The sequence below is a fragment of the Hyperolius riggenbachi genome, chromosome 6, assembly GCF_040937935.1.
Source record: "Hyperolius riggenbachi isolate aHypRig1 chromosome 6, aHypRig1.pri, whole genome shotgun sequence".
Lineage (NCBI taxonomy): Eukaryota > Metazoa > Chordata > Amphibia > Anura > Hyperoliidae > Hyperolius > Hyperolius riggenbachi.
The window spans coordinates 295,254,008-295,277,092 of record NC_090651.1 but is presented as its reverse complement, the minus strand read 5'-3'; the positions used below and the strand labels follow the sequence as shown (position 1 = coordinate 295,277,092).

At 43.9% G+C, this 23,085-nt stretch overlaps 1 pseudogene; it reads right to left on the bottom strand.

Moving 5' to 3' along the window:
* The window catches only part of LOC137522174 (sulfotransferase 2B1-like), a 43,805-nt pseudogene extending 21,448 nt beyond the window's left edge, over positions 1 to 22,357 (bottom strand).
* Between the last annotated feature and the right edge of the window lie 728 nt (positions 22,358 to 23,085).

Genomic DNA, 23,085 nt, shown 5'->3' with positions numbered 1-23,085 from the left:
AACAACCGCATCACTAATGAATAGGAAGTGCGGAGGAGCGGGGCACATCCATTCCCTGTTAATGTGAGAGATCAGGTGAACAGATGGCAGTTGGAGTGTAATCTATAAGTTGAAGAGAAATCGAGAGCCCAATATGGTGTAGTATGTCAAAATAGATTGGATAAATGAAACAGTGAGATGGTACTACTCACAAACACGGGTTACCACCTAGGTAACCACTCATTAGGCAGGTGAGGAGATTAGACCTGTCCTCACTCAGGATTAAGAAGTCGCTCTCTGTAGATAGGAAGAAAGGGGGTAGATCACCCCTCCACCTGGGGTGGACTCAAATATACTGGTAGGTGAACAGAGGCATCAGAAGGATAAAAGTACATACAATTTTTAAAAAATTGCTGGGAGGAAGTGGTGGACTCGCCTCCGTTAAAGCAGACACCAAGGACTGTAAATATATAGATATACACATTTATTTAAAAATCCCCCAAAGATGCAACGCGTTTCGCGGGCACAGCCCACTTCTTCAGGCAATAAGCAGGGGATAAATAACAGCAATCCAGTTATAGCAAGCAGAGCACCTCTGTGAAGAGGTGCTCTGCTTGCTATATATTTACAGTCCTTGGTGTCTGCTTTAACGGAGGCGAGTCCACCACTTCCTCCCAGCAATTTTTTAAAAATGTTATGTACTTTTATCCTTCTGGCGCCTCTGTTCACCTACCTGTAATCTATAAAGACCCCTATAAGCAATAGCTTGGGAAAAGGACACAGAAAAGAATAAGTGACAATATAAAGAAAACTAGCTGATGACCTGGCATTGCCCAGGCATGTATTTGGCTGGTGTAACCCTAACACACAAACACTCAATAATCAAGTTTGTGAGCTTTGGGGTCTTTGGCATCAATAATTTGTATATTCCCATAGAAATTAAACAAATCAGATTGTCTGTTTGTGCCTCCGCCCCTCTCCAGCATTTGAACCATAGTCAACCAATGACCAACTGTAGCAGATTTGAGGCATCTGCTATTAACAGTGTAAAAATTGCAGCAATTTAAATATTCCCCTTGAAAATCAACAGGTGAATTTTGATTGGCTATTATAGGCTCCACCCTCTTCCCTGAATCTTAATCTCAGTCACCCAGTGAAAATTTGGGCAATGTTTGAGAACCCTGCCATTAACAGTGTAAGAAGGGCTGCAGGTTATATTTTCCCAATTAACCATTTCTGCCGGCCGGACGTGAAGCTCACGTCCGGGCGGCTGCTTTGCTGCGGTGCCACGCTTCGTGCCCCCGTGGTGTCTCCGGTAGCCCTGGGATCAGTGAACGAGAACATGGTTCCCGATCACCGATCCGTGTCCTCTGCAGAAAAAACGAAGTGCTCTTACAAGAGGCTTCAGTCTTTCTGCTCGTAAGAATTTCTGCATCCCCCTTGTGCTTCCGGTTAGCGAGAAGCACAAGGAAGGAGAAAAAAAAACTCAAGGTGGCCATCTTGAGGCCAAATAGTAAAACTACATCTACATATTTTTACATTACAATTTACACATATAATAAGGTTAAAAATTAACTGTTTACTTCCCACACCAAAATATTACCCAAATAAATATTTGTATGGAAAAAAAAAATTACAATAAAAAAAAAAAAAAAAGAAAGACATAAATAGTTACCTAATGGTCTGAATTTTTGAAATATGCATTTGAAGGGGGTATTCTACGAACATTTTTTAAATTATAAGCTTATAAATAGTGATGGACGCAAAACGGAAAAAAATGCACCTTTATTTCCAAATAAAATATTGGCACCATACATTGTGATAGGGACAAAATTTAAATGGTGTCATAACCGAGACAAACGGGCAAATAAAATACATAGGTTTTAATTATGGTAGCGTGGATTATTTTAAAGCTATAATGGCCGAAAACTGAGAAATAATAAATTTTTTACATTTTTTTTCTTATTAATCCTGTTAAAATGCATTTATAAAAAAATAATTGTTAGCAAAATGTACCACCCAAAGAAAGCCTAATTAGTGGTGGGAAAAACAAGATATAGATCAATAAAGTGTGATAAGTAGTGATAAAGTTATTAGCGAATGAATGGGAGGTGAAAATTTCTCTGATGCATAAGGTGCAAAATCCCTGCGGGCTGAAATGGTTAAATTTGTTTTTAGCTCCGCCCACTTTTTTAACCTTGACACACACAGTCACTCAATGACCAAGTTTGTGAGTTTTGGGGTCCTTGGCATCAATAATTTGTATTTTCCTGGTGAAACGAAACAAGTCTGATTGGCGGGCGGTTTTTGGCTTTGCCCCCTTTTGCTGAATTGGAACCCCAGTGACCCAATGACAAACTGTGCCAGGTTTGAGACTTGTGCCATTAACAGTGCAAAAATAGTAGCAATTTTAATATTTCCCTTGAAAATCAATAGGTGTATTATGATTGGCTTTGTTAGGCTCCATCCACTCTTCTGAATATTAATCCCATTCACCCAGTAACCAACTGTGAAAAGTTTGAGAACCCTGGCATTAACAGTGAAGAAGGGCTGCAGTTTACATTTTCCCAGGGAAATCTATTTTTCACTCCACCCAGTTTTTGTAACTTTGGCACACAGTCACTCAATGACCAAGTTTTTGAGCTTTTCGGGTCCCTGGCATAAAAATGGTGTGAATGGAAGCAGTTTATCCAGCAAAGAAATCTGATTGGCTTTTTGTGGCTCCACCCCTTTAGTGACTTTGAACCCCAGTCACTTGATGACTGACTGTAGCAGGTTTGAGGCCTCTGCCATTAACAGTGTAAGAATGGAAGCAATTTCAATATTCCCTTGAAAATCAATAGGTGAATTTTAATTGACTGTTGTAGGCTCCACTTACTTTTCTGAATATTAACGACCGCCTAACGCTGATAGGCAGCGGCAGGTAGTAAGTGAATTTGCATGGAAACGGCTGCTCGTTCGAGCGGCCGTTCCATGTCAGTTCACGGAGGTTGTCTCCGTGAACAGCCTGCGAGCCTCCGATCGTGGCTTGCAGGCTAAATGTAAACATGCGGGGAAGAAATCCCCGGTGTTTACGTCGCACGGCACTGCTGCGCCGTAAAGGAGATCGGCGATCCCCGGTCTCTGATTGGCTGGGGATCACCAGCATCTGATAGGCTGAAGCCCATCAGAGGCGGTACAGGACGGATCACCGTCCTGTGCCGCCCACAGGGAGAGGGAGGGAAGGAGAGGGGGGCCGAAAATCGCTGCAGAGGAGAGCTTTGAGGAGCCACCCCCTCCCCCCCGCTAGGCCACACAGAGCGGCGGCGATCAGTAGGACATCCCCCTAGTGGGGAAAAATGGGGGGGAAGTCTGATCGCCCTGCCTCAATCCTGATCTGTGCTGTGGGCTGAAGAGCCCACGCAGCACAGATCAGCCAAAAATAGCCTGGTCCTTAAGTGGTTAATCCCAGTCACTAAGTGAACAACTGTGTCAAGTTTGAGAACCCTGCCATTAACAGTGTAAGAAAGGCTGAGCTTATATTTTCCCATGTAAAAAGTTAGTTGTTTTTGGCTCCGCCCACTATTTCTAACCTTGACATATAAGGTTTTTTTTTAAAAAGCTCATCACTTACAAAAATCGCTAAGCATTTGCAATTTCGCTAAGTGCACACAGCTTCCTTACAAAGCACTGTTAAGGTGCAGAGCTCTCCTGATGCAGTCACTGGGATTGTCCATCCCATTAGGTTTTTATTACTGGTATTGAGTCATAGGAAAGTCTGAGCAATTTTGCAGGTCTTTCACACTTTGGCCATTGTTGCATCCTGACCCAGAAGCAATGTCAGCAGAATAGGGTGCAGTGGTGGTGTTTCAGTTATGGCGCAATAATCTTCCCCTTCATTCTCCTCAGCGGCTGCTCATTCTCCACTTCCTGGTTCTTCTGCACATCCCGTGATTACATGCAAGATGCAGAAGACAGGATTGTAGAGAACGAGTGGCCACCAAGAAGAATGAAGGGGCAGGTCATTGTAGCGTGGAGCTAGTGAAACTGAAACACCACCACTGCACCCTATTCTGCTGACAAGGAGGGGGAGATCACTGGCATCACTAAGGGCTTGCTACTTTCCCCAACAGAGCTACCTATACATGGCTACCTGTACTAGGGGCACTTATAAATGGCTACTTTTACTGGAGGCACCTATACCCATCTTCCTATATTAGGGGGTGCCTATACCTGGCTTCCTATACTGGGGGAACCTATAACTGGCTTCCTATACTGGGGGCACATATACCTGGCTTCTTATACTGGGGGCACCTATACTTAGCTTCCTATACTGGGGGTACCTATACCTGAGTTCCTATACTGTGAATACCTATACATGGCTTCCGATACTGGGAGCATGTATACCTGGTTACCTATACTGGGGTCACCTATACCTGGCTTTCTATATAGGGGCTCAGCTTTTATGTTACTAGCAGATGTGTTTTTACTCCTATCTGTATAGCCTGAGGAAGCAGGTTTAACCTGTGAAACGCGTTGCACTTTATTTTGGGGTTCCCAATAAAAGTTTTTTGACTGAAAATCTACAGTCCTGGGTTCTGCTTGGAGGAGGTAAGTCCACCACTGCCTCCTCTATTACCAAATTGGTTTTTAAGCTAATTTAGTCCCTTTCATCCTTTTGGCACCTGTTATCTTATTTCTCTATAGGGAGCACCTATACCTGACTTTCTATACAGGGGACACCTATAACTGGCTACCTATACTGGGGGCACCAATACTTGGCTACCTATACGGTGGCACCTACACCTGGCTTCCTATACCTATACCTGGCTACCTATACTGGGGCACCTATACCTGGCTTCCTATAGAGGGGACACCTATAACTGCTTCCTATACTAGGGCACCTATACCTGGCTTCCTATACTGGGGGCGCCTATACCTTTCTACCTTTACTGGGGGCACCTATACCTGTCTACAGTCCTATACTGGGGCAGCTATACCTGGTTACCTACACTAGGGGCACCTATGCTTGGCCATCTATACTGGGGGCACCTAAACCTGGCGTTCTATACAGTGAAGACCTATACCTGGCTTGCTAACTGTGCAATCATTCTAAATCAGGAGAGGGGGTGGGAGGAAGGTGTAAGTTCAGGCAACAGTCTACAACCAGACTTGCATATAGGACTAATGTCCCACAGTGAAATGCACTATAGATTAAATGTTTCCTGTGTCACCGTCACTTACGTTATGTAGCAAAAATCTGACAAGTTTTGGACCGGTCCATTTCCCTATGGGGGACTTCAAAAGCATTTACTAAACACAAATTGCTCAGTCAAAATGCCAAAGTAGCATGCAAATGATTAGCAAGGCTAGCTAACATCTTTATATTGATCCTTTCCAGTTAGTGCTTTTGTAAGCAATTAAGGAAATATGGAAATCCCATTAAATGAAATGGATTACTTCAAAACCAGCCATTTGTACTACTTACTGGAAGTGGCAGCAACATATGGAAATGGACTTAGAATTAGAAGGTGGCTCTGCACTATTGCTGGGCAAATCCAGAGTCTCAGCTCACGTAAAGTATAAGTCTGTGACCATGACCGGATTTGAGGCAAGGCCACAAATGGCACTGGGAAGCAAGGGGTGAGCAACAGGCTGGCACACTAAGGCGGTCACAAACCTAGTCCAGAGCGGCCATAGTCCACTAAGGCAGTCACAAACCTAATCCACAGCAGCCCTGCTTCCATAGAGGCGAGCAGTGGACTACTGATCCTGTGCTCCCCCCATCCTCTGCTGTGCTCCCTCCAAGCACAGCACAGAAAGAAAGGGCCTGGAGCTGGAGGTCAGCGTAGTGTGGAAGGCCCCCACATGATAGGTAGCCGGCCCTAAGAACTGAGGGGTTAAGGTTTGGGGTGGGAGTGTTATAATTTAAGTATGCCTCAGTTATTTGGACTGAGTTTTAGGTAAAAGGCTTGTTCGCATAGTATACCTTTAAATAGAGGTTTTCGTGATGCAGGCAGAAGCATCTCAGTGTCTGCTTGAAGCAGATGATACAAGCAGATACTGAGAAGATGTTCCTAGTCCAAGGTCTTAGGCCTACACTGCCCCAGACAAATGGATTACGGGGCCTCTGTGGCGCCGAGCTCGCTGATATAATAGATGCTGTGACTCCTACTGTATTTTGCCTGAGGAATCGGGATGTATGGCCCGTGAAACGCGTTGCATTGTTTTTTGGAGTTCCGAATAAATTGTTGACTGTCTGAATCGCAGTCCTTGCCTGTGTCTGTTTGGAGGGGGTAAGACCACCGCTGCCTCCTCTGTTTAACCAGTTGGTTTTTTAAGTTCATTTAATTACCTTTTATTCTTTTGGCGCCTCTGTATCTTGTACACCACATTCACTAAGACCAGACTCACCAGATACTACTATCTACTAAGTCTTATATGAACATTATATGATCTGAATCTCTGGATTTGCCCAGCAGTTGTGCAGCACTGCACCACCTTCTAATGCTTGTTTGTGTGCTTCATTATAAGAAGGAAGTGATCGAACTTTGATTGCACTGTGTGTGGCCTGACCTAGTCTAAAAGCGTAACTGTGCAGCACTAACCTTCTAATTCCATTATATTCACATATGATATTAGCCCCACTAAGAAATTATGTGAAGTCCCTTTTTGTTTTCCAGTACAGGAAGAGTTAAAAAAAATCTTTAGTTGTTATCTATGCTAAAGAGCTTCTCTGAGCTTGTCAAAACTTTGGTCAAAGTCAGTTTTGTTTTCTAAAGAGCTTAAAGATGAGCTGTCAGCCATACTATCTCAGAAAAAACACACATATATAATTTGATAAATACTTGCTCTACTTACATAACATATGAATTGCACTTTCCACATTTTGAATCTTGTGATTTTTCTACAGTAAAAAAAAGAGAAAATCCTTCTGAGCATTTTAACTGTGGCTATTTTGAAGCCAATCCTGATGTAATTTCCTCCCTCACTCTCCTCTGTCTGATTGTGTAGGCATTGCCCGCCCTCCACCATAGAAAGTGCATTGTCTCAGCATGAGAAATATTGGCCAATCAGAGAGGAACAGAGGTGTGGGAGGGGAAAACAGAGGCTTCAACCAATCAGTCTGCATTAGTTAAGTCTAACGGGGAAAGTAGAGAAGCAAAAAAGGACAACCCAGCATGCCCTGCAACTTCCTTTGTGTGGCAGATGTACCAAATAAGAGTCAGGTAAACTGGGGAATGATCATTTATCAATAAGAAAAGTAATAGTGATTTTAAGTTTTGAAATGCCTGGTTAGCATCCTTATTACTTGTTTACCAGATATGCCTGACAGTTACATTTTAAACAGTCAAGAAACAGTGAGATACAGCTTGAAAGTTTTATTGCAGGGAAGTTCAAAGGGTCATTACTTCTGCTTGTTTTAAGGCTTAACCTCCCTGGCAGTGCATTTCTGTCTGGAATTATGAGTCAAAAGCGGTACATTGTTTTTCAAGAATTGTAGGCCTCCAATTCTTAAGTCATGATTCACCAAAATATGAAAGAATAGAATAAAGCCTGGTAGACATTCTGCATGTAAATAAAAGACTAGAACACAAATTTGTTGAATTAAATTTATGAATAAACTTAAAAAATTGTGAAACTGTACAAATAAGGCAGGCTGAGAGTAGTTAAAATCCAGGCAGACGTAGGAGCAGGCGGTAGGCAGAGAGTAGTCAAAATCCAGGCAGATGTCGGTACAGGCGGCAGTCAGAGAGTAGTTAAAATCCAGGAAAATGTCGGTGCAGGTGGCAGGCAGAGAGTAGTCAAAATCCAGGCAGATGTTGGTACAGGTGGCAGGCAGAGAGTAGTCAAAATCCAGGAAGATGTCGGTGCAGGCAGCAGGCAGAGAGTAGTCAAAATCCAGGCAGATGTTGGTACAGGCGGTAGGCAGAGAGTAGTGTAAATCCAGGCAGATTTCGGTGCAGGCAGCAGGCAGAGAGTAGTCAAAATCCAGGCAGACATCAGTGCAGGTGGCAGGCAGAGAGTAGTCAAAATCCAGGAAGATGTTTGTACAGGCGGCAGGCAGAGAATAGTTAAAATCCAGGTAGACGTCGGAGCAGGCGGCAGGCAGAGAGTAGTCAAAATGCAAACAGTCAGGTGACACAGAGAAGAGATCAAATTACAACTTGTGATTAGAGAAATATGAGGAGGAATTAGACATGTATACATCGATATAGATGAGTATACATGTATGTATAAATGCATTTACATGTATATACATGTATACATATGTATATACATATGTATATGCATATACACATAGATAGCCTGTCTGATCCCCCATATAGATCAACGCTGCACAGGACAGACATACCTTTAGATTTTCCATCTGCCCTGTGCATCATAGGTCCACGTAAAAAAATTGTCTCCACCCCCTGCCTCCGGTGACGTCACGCCGCTCATCCGCTCAGATTGGCCGCTGGGTCCCCGAAAGAAAAGTGGGGATATAGAGGGTGGACAGCTGGGGGGAGATGCCTGGGTCCCGCTGTGCAGCGCGATCTCGTGCGGGACCCAGAAATGCTGCACATGTCACTGCCGCTCCTCCACTCAAATTGACCGCTGGGTCCCCGGAAGAAAAGTGGGGATATAGAGGGTGGACAGCTGGGGGGAGATGCCTGGGTCCCGCTGTGCAGCGCGATCTCGTGCGGGACCCAGAAATGCTGCACATGTCACTGCCGCTCCTCCACTCAAATTGACCGCTGGGTCCCCGAAAGAAAAGTGGGGATATAGAGGGTGGACAGCTGGGGGGAGATGCCTGGGTCCCGCTGTGCAGCGCGATCTCGTGCGGGACCCAGAAATGCTGCACATGTCACTGCCGCTCCTCCACTCAAATTGACCGCTGGGTCCCCGGAAGAATAGTGGGGACATGGGGATCCCGGCGGCCAAAAATTACTGCAGGTAGCCGGGGGAAAGAAGCCTGGGTCCCACTGTTCGGCGTGATTGCGCGCGGGGCCCAGGAAAGCTACGCACGCAGCTGTTTTTCACAGCCTGACCTGAGCACGGGCTTACCGTCCGCTCCTAGCACACAAAGCAGAGCCCGTGCTCAGGTCGGGATTACCACCCGGAAGGTTAAAAGACAGAGGCCTATATGCAATTCACTTTTTCTTCTAAGTTTTCTCCTAGGGGATACATTTTCATTTTATCTTTAAAATAACTTGTCAGCATTTTGTAATTAAAAAAGTACCAAAAGTAGTAGAAAAAGTACTATTAAAATGTTTTTGTGTATTTTCTTGCTTGCTGGGGGTTTAAAAGGCATTTTATTGACAAGATGTGAAAATATCAACTTGGAGAAAACTAAGGAGAAAAAGTGAATTGCATATGGCCCAGAGTGTGGATTCTAAAGTGCAACTGAGACAGTCTGATACAAAAGTTATATATAAAGCTATTTCATTGAAAACAAATATATGAGACACTTTTCTTTGCTACGAATGTTCTAATTATTATACCTACTACACATACAATTCATTATCTCATAAGTTTATTTTCGCTTCAGGTTCACTTTAAGTTAGAAGGAGATGTTTTGCATCTCATATTAATCTTATCTATTAACTTACTGTTCCCCTCCAAAAAGTCTTCTATGGCTTTTTGAACATTGTTATTTTCTTGGAGGAGGAAAAGAATCTTGGAGAAGTGGTACAAAGACACAATTATATCTTTGGGGTTCCGCATAGTGTAGACGATCTGCAGAGCAAATTACAAATAAAATATCAGGATAAAAGAAGGCGATATATTTTTCACACAGCTATGGCTTAGATCACAGTAATATATTTGAGAATAGTATTATTATGCCTTCGTACAATGCTGGAATCCTCTGCAGTATTTTACAGAGACCATAGAATGTCACTAACAAAAGAGCTCACAATCGAATCCCTACCTTTAATTGCCTATTAATTGCCTATTAATGGTACAATTTTGTGTCCAATCTGAAACGACTGATCGGCCGTAGACTTATACCTTTAATGGGCACCTTAACTGCTTTACGACCGCTTCACGCCAATTGGCGTGGACGCGGTGGCAGCCCAAGGACCGCTCAACTCCAATTGGCATGAAGTCATGGGGCCGGGTCTTGCAGGAGATCGCGCACACTGATGCGCGCGCCTCTCCGCTTAAATGACAGAGCTCTGCTCTATCATCAGTCTCCCAGCAGAGATCGCCACTAGGAGACTGTAAGATGGCAAAACCGCCATCTATTTACAATGTACCAAAGGAAACAAAAACAAAAAACGCACACCTTAGTGTGTGGATCAGCTGGTGCAGGATCCCAAGGCAGTGAAAATCCAGTATGAGGCCCAGTGCACACCAAAAACCTCTAGCAGATCTGCAAAACGCTAGAGGTTTTTGAAGCAGATTTCAGAGCGATTCTAGGCATGTTTGGAGAGGTTTTCTAAACATGCCTAGCGTTTTTTGGAGCGGTTTTGTGTAGCAGATTACAAATATTGTTAAAGTAAAGCTGTTACTGAACAGCTTCTGTAACAGAACTGCTCTGGTGCACCAGCCCTCCAAAAAATTATGCAGCAATTGTGTTTTAGGTTAAATATAGGTGGTATCAGCACAGCAGCAGTGGCCTGTGGCACCCTGGCGGTGGGACCAGCAAAGGCAGCAGGAGCAGGTCAATGCAGCAGCAGCAGGTGTAACGTCTGCCAGGAGCATCCCGGACATAGCACTTGGCACTTGTGCCAAGTGCCAAGGGCCATGTACTAAGTGCCACGTGCTGAGTGACAGTCAGACAGCAGAGGAGAGGACACTAACTGTCACATTGGCACTGCTCAACAGCACAGCAGTTCTGTAGTAAGCTGACACAGTACTACTACTACTCTAACAACTACTAGCACTGACTGCAGTACTACAGTACTAACTACACAATAACACAGTAATCCTATTCCCTAATCCCTAACCTAACCTATACTGTAGCTAGCTAAGGCTAGCTGGCCAGCAGGCAGCAGCTGGCCTGGTCTGTGCAAAACACACACACAGACACATAGCAGCTGCCTGCAGCAGCCCTGCAGCACACACTCTGACTGTCACACAATGAAATCAAGCTAATTAACAATATAACAATAGTGAAGTGATAGTGAAGGGGTTAATCACTGAACAGCTTTAGGTTTATCACTGTGTACAGCACTTGCTAGGCCAGCAGCACTGGAGCATGTCTCTCAGTGAGCATTCACAAGCAAGGACGATATTTCTCATCATGGTAGCCCTCCTTATTATACAGGGGGGTCTGGCCAGGGTTCCCTTCTGTGATTGGGTGCCAGGGCTTAGGCTGGGAGCCCTCTGATTGGCTCAATGAGGTCAGGTGGGGCTGGCCAGGGTTCCCTTCTGTGATTGGTTGCTAGGGCTTCTGCTGGGAGCCCCTGGGAGCCCTCTGATTGGCTTAATGACATCAGGGACGTCATCTCCTATCTCAACAGTCGGATTTCTGCGGATATCCGGATTGCCTGCCAACTATCTGCAGATAGCTATCCGAATTTGGGCCCAGGTATCCGGAATCCGAATCCGGGTGGATAGCTGAAAAAGTTTGGATTATCTGGGTAACCCAGATATCCGAAATCTTGCAGAACAGCACTGGTCATTGCTGCTAATCTTGCACTGTTATTGACACAAGCCTTAAACCTGGTACAGTTGGTCATTGGGTGACTGGGGTTCAAATTTAGAAAAGTGAGTGGAGCCACAGCCAATCATATTTGTTTCATTTCAATGCAAATTATTGATGCCAAAGACTGCAAACCTTACAAACTTCATCATTGAGTAATTGAGTATTAGGGTTAGAAAAGTGGGCGGAGCAACACCAACCAAATACATACCTGGGCAACGCCGGGCCATCAGCTAGTATCTTATATAAAAGTAACAGTATTTCCAACAAACCAAATGTACCGTATTATCCAAGCACTGAGGTTCACAGTTAAAGGAATACTATCAAACTTCATCAATTTCTGGCAGTAGCATAAATCAAAATTCCATCAACAGTCTGATTGAACACAGCATATCTTTTTGATGTGCAGTGTCTTATTTTATTGATTTTACCTTATAGATTGTGTCCCCTGAGAAACTGATGGCGACGGGGAATGGGGCAGCTCATTATATGAGAGGGGATTCCTATATGACAGTGTAGCAGTGCCTATCCTACTTTCCCCACATCATAGGGCATTATTCAGCGCATGGCCCGCCGAAGTAGCCTGCTATGAGGAGCGAGAGACAAGACAACCGCTCTCGCTCCTACTCTGCCCAGCCAATTATCCGCCCCAGGAGGCTTCCGTGTGTCGTGCTTGGGCTGCCGCCGTCGCATCATCATTCCTGTTTGCTACGCAATGGCAAACACAGTAGCTGGAGGAGGGCGCGTCATGAGCCTTCCTCCCCTTCCGCTCCTGCTTCCAATGCTTTCAGGAGCAATAACTCCCCAATAGAAGACACAGATATGTCAGTTTAAAAAAAAACTTTAATCGACTACTCCACGGTGCAACACGTTTTACAGATCCAATTCTGCTTCATCAGGTAATTAAGGAGTAACTACTGTAGATAATTTGCTCTGTTACTGTTTTTGGTGCCTCTGTTTACGTTTTCTGTGTTTATCATACTTGTAGGATTCCGCTTGCCTTTTACTTATTATACTTACTTTTGCTTTAGATTTTGAGAAGGATTTTGGAAACAAATGACATGGTAGATGGGAAGAAATGATCCTTGGACGAGTGAGTTTGTCCATTTGATCCTTAAATGCAACAGTTTCAAACCATGGTGATCGCTCATAAATTGGCACAGTATGACTTTTTGCGGGATCCCCATCATTTTTAATTAAATTCAACATCTCTATCATCCAATTGGTGCCTGGGGAAAAACACAGTTTCTATTGGGGTTAACAAATAATGGGGCAAAGCCTATAGCACTCAAACTGTTTCAATGTGTTGTTTTCAGAACAATGAAAAACTATTTTTGTCTGGACATTATGGGTATTCTAGTTTAAAGGCTGCCTTATGGAAGAGGTGCAGAAACTTAAAGAGGAACTGTAACCAAGGATTGAACTTCATCCCAATCAGTAGCTGATAATGCCTTTCCCTCGAGAAATCTTTACTTTTTCTCAAATGGATAATCAGGGGGCTCTGTATGGCTCATATTGTGGTGAAATTCCTCCCACAGTGTGATGTCAGCACCTAGGTACTGACATCACACTGTGAGTGCCTTGTTGCATTGTGGGAAATAACAGCCGTTTCCAACTGCCAAAAAAAGCAGCATCTCCTTCCAGATACATCACCTGCCAGCATTAAAAATGTTGCTATGTGATACATTTCAGAATGTAAATCAGGGAAAGTAAATATTTTACAATGTGCAAATACAGTGGGATGCAAAAGTTTGGGCAACCTTGTTAGTTGTCATGATTTTCCTGTATAAATTGTAGGTTGTTACGATAAAAAATGTCAGTTAGATATATCGTATAGGAGACACACACAGTGATATTTGAGCAGTGAAATTGATTTTATTGGATTTACAGAAAGTGCGCAATAATTGTTTAAACAAAATTAGGCAGGTTCATAAATGTAGGCATCACAAAAAAGAAATTAAATCAATACTTAGTAGATACTCCTTTTGCAGAAATTACAGCCTCTAAACGCTTCCTGTAGGTTCCAACGAGAGTCTGAATTCCGGTTGAAGGTATTTTGGACCATTCCTCTTTACAAAACATCTCTAGTTCATTCAGGTTTGATGGCTTCTGAGCATGGACAGCTCTCTTTAACTCACACCACAGATTTTCAATTATGTTCAGGTCTGGGGACAGAGATGGTCATTCCAAAACGTTGTACTTGTTCCTCTGCATGAATGTCTTAGTAGATTTTGAGCAGTGTTTAGGGTCGTTGTCTTGTTGAAAGATCCAGCCCCAGCGCAGCTTCAGCTTTGTCACTAATTTCTGGACATTGGTCTCCCGAATCTGCACATACTGAGTGGAATCCATGCGTCCCTCAACTTTAACAAGATTCCCAGTCCCTGCACTGGCCACACAGCCCCACAGCATGATGGAACCACCACCATATTTGACTGTAGGTAGCAGGCGTTTTTCTTGGAATGCTGTGTTGTTTTTCCTCCATGCATAACACCCCTTGTTATGCCCAAATAACTCATTTTTAGTGTCATCAGTCCACAGCACCTTATTCCAAAATGAAGCTGGCTTGTCCAAATGTGCTTTAGCGTACCTCAAGTGGCTCTGTTTATGCTGTGGGCTTCCTCTGCATCACTCTCCCATACAGCATCTCTTTGTGTAAAGTTCGTCGAATGGTTGAACGATACACAGACTCCATCTGCAGCAAAATGATGTTGTAGGTCTTTGGCGCTGGTCTGTGGGTTGACTCTGGCTGTTCTGACCATTCGTCGCTTCTGTTTATCCAAGATTTTTCTTGGTCTGTCACTTCGAGCCTTAACTTGAACTGAGCCTGTGGTCTTCCATTTCCTCAATATGTTCCTAACTGTGGAAACAGACAGCTGGAATCTCAGAGACAGCTTTCTGTTACCTACCCCTAAACCATGATGGTGAACAATCTTTGTTCATTTGAGAGTTGTTTTGAGACCCCCTGTGACGATGGGTGTCTGCACACAGAGAGTGTCTGATTATTGGTGATCTGCAGTATCACCAACAATACAGACGTATACCTGATTATTAATGATCTGCAGAATCACCAATAATACAAGTATGACTAACCTCTGGACACCTAACAAGTGTAAGTGTTTGGGTGCAACAGTCACTTAAATAGTTTGACCAGACCTCACCAGAGGGCTGGTGAGGTACTATCAGTACACTAACGTGCACTAGCGTAAGTTCCAGCAGGCTGGAGAGTACAGTAAGAAAGAGGCTGAGTCTCCCGGGGAGCAGGTGATTCAGATACTACTGCAGGCACAAGGACACCCGTGCGGTGGGTGACCCAGACTGAACAGTAGCCAAGGAGATACAATACAAGTGTAATGACAGATGCTCTAATAGAGCAGGTAATTGGGGCTGTACTACAGCTTAACAAAACGGTTCCACCAAAGGAGCTGGTGTAACCAGTACCTCACCAGTGGCGAGGGCCCACCGGCGAGCAGAGTGGTCAGGCAGGCAAGGCTCGGCAACAGTGAGGCAAGTATATACAAAATCGTGAGACAAGAGAGTACTCAGTAATTAGGCAGAGGCTCAGCAACAGGAAGGTACGTATCGGTATAGAATCGTGAGACAAGAGAGTAATCAGTATTCAGGCAGAGGTTCAGCAACAGGAAGGTACGTATCAGTATAGAATCGTGAGGCAAGAGAGTAATCGGTAATCAGGCAGAGGTTCAGCAACAGGAAGACAGATGGGCAGAAGTACAAGATCAAAAGACAGATACAAAGTCAGAGTGCTAGCCAGAGTCATATACAGTAGATCAATACAATAGTAATATCCTAGTCTGGGTGTGACGTCCTTGGTATCAACACCCCGGATCTAGTCTAAACACAATAACAACAACAAGAGTAATATTCCTAACTTGGTGTGAAATCCATAGCATCAACACCAGGGAAGCTATCTAAGGTCTGCGCGCTAACACGCAAGTATTCACGACAACAGACAAAGTGGTAATGCAGGCTGGAGGCTTATGAAGCAGAGGAGACCTCACTGGCACAACCCCTCTCATCAGCCAATCCTGGGCGCCGTGGGTCTCCCCTGATGTCAGCCGACCAGCAGGTCAGCTGACGGGCTTCCTCCCTGCATAAAGTTCTCATCTATGCGCGCGTCCGCGCTATGGCAGCCCCCTGCCCGGGAGAACGTTCTGTCCTCGGCGTCCTGCACGCCGAACGGACGGATGGCCGCATGGAGGCAGCTGCGGCGGCGGTGCTGTTCGCCGCAGCTGCCTCGGATATTACATCCCCATGTTGCTACTCTTCATAGAAAATTAAAAGAGGAGGGAAACTTACAATTGACCCCCTTAACCTCCCTAGCGTTCTGGATGAGCTGAGCTCATCCAGAGACGCTAAACGGCACCGCTCAGGCCCTGGTGGGACGATTTTCATACATTTTTTTTCAAACACGCAGCTAGCACTTTGTTAGCTGCGTGTTTGCTCCGATTGCCGTCGCTTGCCGCCGATCCGCCGCTACTCGACGCGAAAAGAGGGCCCCCCCCCGCAGACCCCATGCGCAGCCTGGCCAATCGCCGCCAGGCTGTGCTTTGGGGTGGATAGGGAGTCCCTGTGACGTCATGACGTTGGTGACGTCGACGACGTCACTCCGTTCGTCGCCATGCGACGGGGGAAGGCCTAAAGGAAATCCTGTTCAAGCTAGGCTAGCTACCTGATAAAAAAAAATGGCAAAAAAAACCCTCCCGGGAATCAGAATGCCCAGCAGGTTAAATACTCTTTCTCATAATTGGATTTACCTGTGTATGTAGGTCAGGGGTCACTGAGCTTACCATTAAGCCAAATTGAGTTCCAATAATTGGTTCTAAAGGTTTTGGAATCAATAAAATAACAGTGCCCACATTTATGCACCTGCCTAATTTTATTTAAACAATTATTGTGCACTTTCTGTAAATCCAATAAACATAATTTTACTTCTCAAATATCACTTTGTGTGTCTCATATATCAGTGTTTCTCAACAGTTTATTGGTATGTACCCCTTCTAAAACCCAGTACTCACCAAGTACCCCCTAGCATAGTAAACATTATTGCAAGTACCCCTTGACAATATATATTTAAATCGTAGTACATGATAATTGGTTCTAAAGAATTTCCAAGCATTTATTATTGCTTTTAATTATCTAAAATACTAATTTTGTATTGTTTATATAAGATTTATCATTTTTAAAAACTCTAAATTTGTTATTCTTGGTTGAGTATATCAAGCCCGAGTACCCCCTGGAACCATCAGAAGTACCGCCTGGGGTACGGGTACCACACGTTGAGAACCTAGGTCCTATATGATATATTTAACTGACATTTTTTATCATAACAACCAATGATTTATACAGGAAAATTATGACAATTAACAAGGTTGCCCAAACTTTCGCATCCCACTGTACTTATTAAATCTTTTATAAATAATAATTGCAAAAATTAAGCCCATTTTTCCATTACGTTATTTTTACTGCAGTTCCCCTTTAAATCCATGCTTTCTTAATCATTCTTAGTGGGAAGTTGCATTCACTGATAAAGATGATTACTGGAGGTTTTTCAAGCTACACGTTTGAGAAGCAGTCTGCAGTATAGCCTCCACCTGTGGACAAATCATAGTACTTGTTGCCTCTACACTTTTAAAAGTTCCTACCTCCTTACACATGGGTGCTATTTGGCCAAGGTGAATCAAACGGCCACTTGGGGCCTCATTCACAGAAGTGGCCTCTCATGCTGCCAGGGCCACCCTCTCTGAGACTTGTACGGCTAAACAGAGTGGAGAGTGGTGCAGTGACCATGGAGTACACTTCAGATGCAGAAGTGAGATCATTGCTCATTTCCTGCATTTGAAGTGTGTTGCACGGTTACTGTGCACTGCTCTCCTCTCTATTGGTTGCCACTGATCTGCAGGTCTGTGAGTATTGGACCCTTCTCCAGCGCACCCCCTGCCGAAATTAGAGCAGTGGGCACGGAACACGGACGCACCTCTTCCTATTCCTGGCTACCTATACTGGGGGTACCTATACCTTGCTGCCTATACTGGGGGTACCTATAACTGGCTACCTATTCTGGGGCACCTATACCAAGCTACCTATACTGTGGGCAACTATGCCTGGCTACCTATACTGAGGGCACCTATACTGGCTACCTATACTGGGGGCACCTATATTTGGGGCACCTATACCTGGCTACCTATATTGGGGGTACCTATACTGGGGGAAGCTATACCAGGCTACTTATATTTAGTGCACCTATACCAGGCTACTTATACTGGGGGCCCCTTTACCAGGCTACCTTTATTGGGGGCACCTATACCTGGCTACCTATATTGGGGGTACCTATAATGGGGCCACCTACCTGGCTACTTATACTTGTGGCTACTATACCTGGCTACCAATACTGGGGGCACCTATACCAGGCTACCTATACTGGGGGCACCTATACCTGGCTACCTTTACTGGGGGCACCTATACCGGACTACCCATACTGAGGGCCCCTATACCAGGCTACCTGTATTGGGGCACCTATACCAGACTGCCTATACTAGAGGCAACTATACCACCTGGCTACCTATAGTGGAGGCACCTATTCCTGACTACCTATACTGGGTGCACTTATACTGGGGGCACTACTTGGCCTGCCTTTCCAATTTCTGTTTTACATAAGCAATGTCTTTTTTAACTGGAAGTTCAACATGGGTACACTCTAAATGCATATAAAATTGGCCTTGGAACATTTAGGTACATGAGAGAAGGCAAGAGAGGACATTTGTTAGCAGCATTATTGTCCCATGGACATGCTGTGCGCAGAAAGATAAAATGAGCAAGAGTTGGAGTGAAGGAGTGGAAGTAGAACATGGCATGGGAGCTCAGTGGAGTTTTTCCAAGAGTGAAACCTTTAAAAAAAAAAAGAAAATCATGGGTGAACAACAACTTATTTAGGATTACCTGATTTGGGGAAGGTGACATTGTAGACATCATCATCAAACACTTCAAATTCATTTTCTATAAAATTGACACTATCTTCTGTATAAATATTTTTGGGAAATCGGACACCTTTGTGCACGAAATGATCAAATGACATGTTTGCCTGCAAACGCAATGAAGAAGTGAGAAGAAGATAATGATTAGTTATAAACTGTTAGCACATAGCAGCATTCAAGTAAATAGGTGTCTAGAGATGGTCAATTTTTCCTGCATCATTTAATGGAGAGAATGTGATAATTTTTATCTTGTTATCAGTCTGGCATGTTACAGCCAGTGATAGTGACTCTCTTCTGCTTCATGTTTCAGTGTGTACTGGAGTCAAACGTATGACATCATTCCCTTGATGCTCTTAATGCTCTTAAGACCATGGAGATGATAATAAACTTTAGGAGATCTCACCAACCCCCAGCACCTCCACCTAACCATAAATGGATCTACAGTAACCCAAGTAGAGTCATTCAAGTTTCTTGGGTCCACAACCTCAAACAACCTAAAATGGGACAATGATACTGTTACTATCATCAAGAATGTACCACCTACTGCAGATGAACAAATTTAGCCTATCACAAAAATTGATGGCGCAGTTCTACACTGCAATCATCAAATCCATCATAATATTATCTATGATTGTCCTTTGTGTGTTGCCAAGGATGCAGCTAGTTTAGGTGCATTCAACCTTACTGTTTGCCGGTGCCAGGTCTCAAACTGGACTTTCTTCAACGGTTTCAGGTAACTCCAAAACAGAAAAAAGAGACGGCACTCCACTGGCTGCAATTCAAATTGCTATATTCAAGGATCTAGACATTACATGTTACGGATAAACTCCTTCTTCAGACGGGAAGTCTCTGCAGGACCAAGATATCTGATAAAGGAGTTTATCCGTAACATGTAAAGTCTAGATCCTTGAATATAGCAATTTGAATTGCAGCCAGTGTGGAGTGCCGTCTCTTTTTTCTGTTTTATCGTCTATGACTATCTAGTTCGGCTCCTGCTCATCCGAACAGCAGAAAGCATAATTGGCTGCAGCTTACATTCCCTGCAGGATCTTTATGCTAGCAGGTGCAGAAAGAGAGCAACCAAGATTGCCTCGGACCCCTCTCACTCCATCTTTCAGCTTATGCCTTCAAGAGTATGATTCCGGTCAGTCACAACTAAAACCTCTAGACACAGGAACAGCTTCTTCCCTCAAGCGGTAGCCATGCTTAATGCAGAACCATGGTAGATCTTATCTTAGCTTGTTATCTTTTCTTCTTCCCCTCCGACACTCCTGCTCCTTGCTGATTGGCTGAGAGCAGTTCAGTGTGACACAAGGCTCAGAATGGAAATAGAAGATAAATCACCTCTCCCTTCTGCAGAAGCTGCTGAAATTGAATCTATTTTCTGCTTACATGTGTTTACAAAGCTAATTAGATCTGACAATGCAGTTCTGCATACACCATTTCAGGCAGAGGAGTAAGGGAGGAAATAACATCAGGATAGGCTTCAGTCAAAGGCAGAAAACATGGAAAATGCCGGGAACAGTTTTCTGCTTATTTACTACTAGCTGGATGCCCGGTATGTATTTGGCTAGTGTTGGCTCTGCCCACTTTTCCTAACCCTAACACACAATTACTTAATGACCAAGTATGTGAGCTTTGCGGTCTTTGGCATCAATAATTTGCAATGAAATAAAATTAATCTGATTGGATGTGGCTGCACCCCTTTTCTGAATTTGAACCTCAATCACCCAATGGCCAACTGTACCAGGTACAGGTGATTAACAGTGCAAGAATGGCAGCAATTAAATATTTCCCTTAAAAATCAATAGGTGGATTTTGATTGGCTTTTATAGGCTCCACCCACTTTTCTGAATATTAATCCCAGTCACCCAGTGACCAACTGTGCAAAGATTGAGAACCCTACCATTAACAGTGTAAGAATGAATGCAGTTTACATTTGCGCAATGAAATTTGTATTTTTCTCCACCCACTTATTTCCTAACATTGTTCAGGTATGTACTTGGCTGGTGTTGGCTCCGCCTACTATTTCTAACCCTAACACATAATTGCTCAATAACCAAGTTTGTGAGCTTTGCGGTTTTTGGCATTAATAATTTGCATTGAGATTAAACAAATCTGATTGGCTATTTGTGGCTCCACCCCTTTGTCTGAATTTAACCTCAGTCACCCAATGACCAACTGTACCAGGTTTAAGGCTTGTGCTATTAACAGTGCAAGAATGGTAGCAATTACATATTCCCTCTTGAAAATCAATAGGTGAATTTTGATTGGCTTTTGTAGGCTCTGAATATTAATCCCAGTCACCCAGTGACCAATTGTGCAAAGTTTGAGAACCCTACCATTAAAAGTGTAAGAATTGCTGCAGTTTACATTTTCTCAGTGAAATTTGCATTTGTCTCCGCCTACTGATGACCCGGCATTGCCCGATTATGTATTTTGCAGGTGCTGGCTGCGCCCACTTTTCCTAACCCTAACACACAATTAATCAATTACTCAATGACCAAGTTTGTGAGCTTTGCTGTCTTTGGCATCAATAACCTGCATTAAAATGAAACAAATCATATTGGCTGTTTGTGGCTCCACCCCCTTTTATAAATTTAAACCCCAGTCACCCAATGATCAACTGTACCAGGTTTGAGGCTTGTGCCATTAACAGTGCAAGAATGGCAGCAATGAAATATTCCCCTGAAAAATCAATAGGTAATTTTTGATTGCCTTTTGTAGGCTCCACCCACTTTTCTGATTATTAACCCCAGTCACCCAGTAACCAACTGTGCAAAGTTTGAGAACCCTACTATTAACAGTGTAAGAATGGCTGCTGTCTACATTTTCCCAGTAAAATTGTATTTGTCTCTGCCCACTTATGACCCCGTGTTTCCCGCTTATGTATTTGGCTGGTGTTGGCAGTGCCCGTTTTTCTAACCCTAACGCACAATTAATCAATTACTCAATTACCAAGTTTGTGAGCTTTGCGGTGTTTGGCATCAATAATTTGCATTGGAATATAACAAATCTAATTGGCTGTTTGTGGCTCCACCCCCGTTCTGAAATTGAACCCTAGTCACCCAATGATCAACTGTACCAGGTTTGAGGCTTGTGCCATTAACAGTGCAAGAATGGCAGCAATGTAAATATTCCCCTTGAAAATCAATAGGTTAATTTTGATTGGCTTTTATAGACTCCACCCACCTTTCTGAATATTAATCCCAGTCACCCAGTGACCAACTGTGCAAAGTTTGAGAACCCTGCCATTAACAGTGTAAGAATGGCTGCAGTTTACATTTTCAAGTGAAATTTGTATTTGTCTCCGCCCCCTTTTTGGTTATGGGAATAAAAAGTATCCTATACTTTATTCCAGGTAATGTACTATGTGTGTGCCAAATTTCATTCAAATCCGTTCAGCCATTTTTGCGTGATCGAGTAACAAACATCCAAACATCCAAATAACCAAACATCCAAACATCCAAACATCCGAACTTTCCCATTTATTATATTAGTAGGATATAGAATTCACAGAAATCAAAATGTGGACAGTACAATACATACCGTCTTTCCCCTAAAATAATACATCCTCCGAAAATAAGACCTATCTGCAGGGACTGCTGGCGCTGGGGAAATTGGGGTAATGCTCACTGCTCGACCCCCTCCCCCCTCCCCACCCCCGATTGCCCTCTCCACCCGCTCCCCGCTGCGTCATGGAGCTGATTTACCTCCTGGCCCCCCTCCTCCAGAGAGTCAGATCCCCCTTGCGGGCTGCTGCTAACACTGTGCATCATTCAGTTCTCAGATCAGCGGTGAAGGCAGCTTCGGTAAAGTTATGCAGTAACAGCGCCACCTTCTACAGGAAGTAAACAGAGATCACTTCCTGTATACCGGCTCTGTTACTGCACAACTTGAGCTGCATTCGCCGCTGATCTGAGACCTGAATACTTCATAGCATTAGCCACAGCTGCAGCCCACAGGGGGGATCTGACTTTCTGGAGGATGTGGGTCAGGAGTAGAGCAGGTAAATCAGCTGCAGCAGCAGCGGGGGGAGCAGGAGGGAGAGGCTACTCTTAAAATCTACACTTTTTATACTAGGGGGTAAGGCTATATACTGGGGTGAAGGGTCTGAGTATATACTTGGGGGCGGGGGGATGGGGCAGATCTGACTGAATACTATGCGGATAAGGCTATACACTGGGGTGGGGGGTCTGGGTATATACTGGGGGGACAGATCTGGCTATATACTGGATATGTACTAAAGGGGGGTCTGGCAACCCCCACAAAATATAAGACCTCCCCGAAAATAAGCCCTAGCACATATTTTGAAGGAAAAAATAATATAAGACAGTGTCTTCTTTTTGGGGAAACACGGTATGTTATGTAAGTAGAACAAGTATTTATCTATTTATACATGCAAGGTTATTTTCTGGGATAGTATGACTGACCCTCATGCTTTAAAATGTGTGTATCGGTAGTTATAAAAATCTTGTTCATTTTTTTTCATTAACTTTTCCA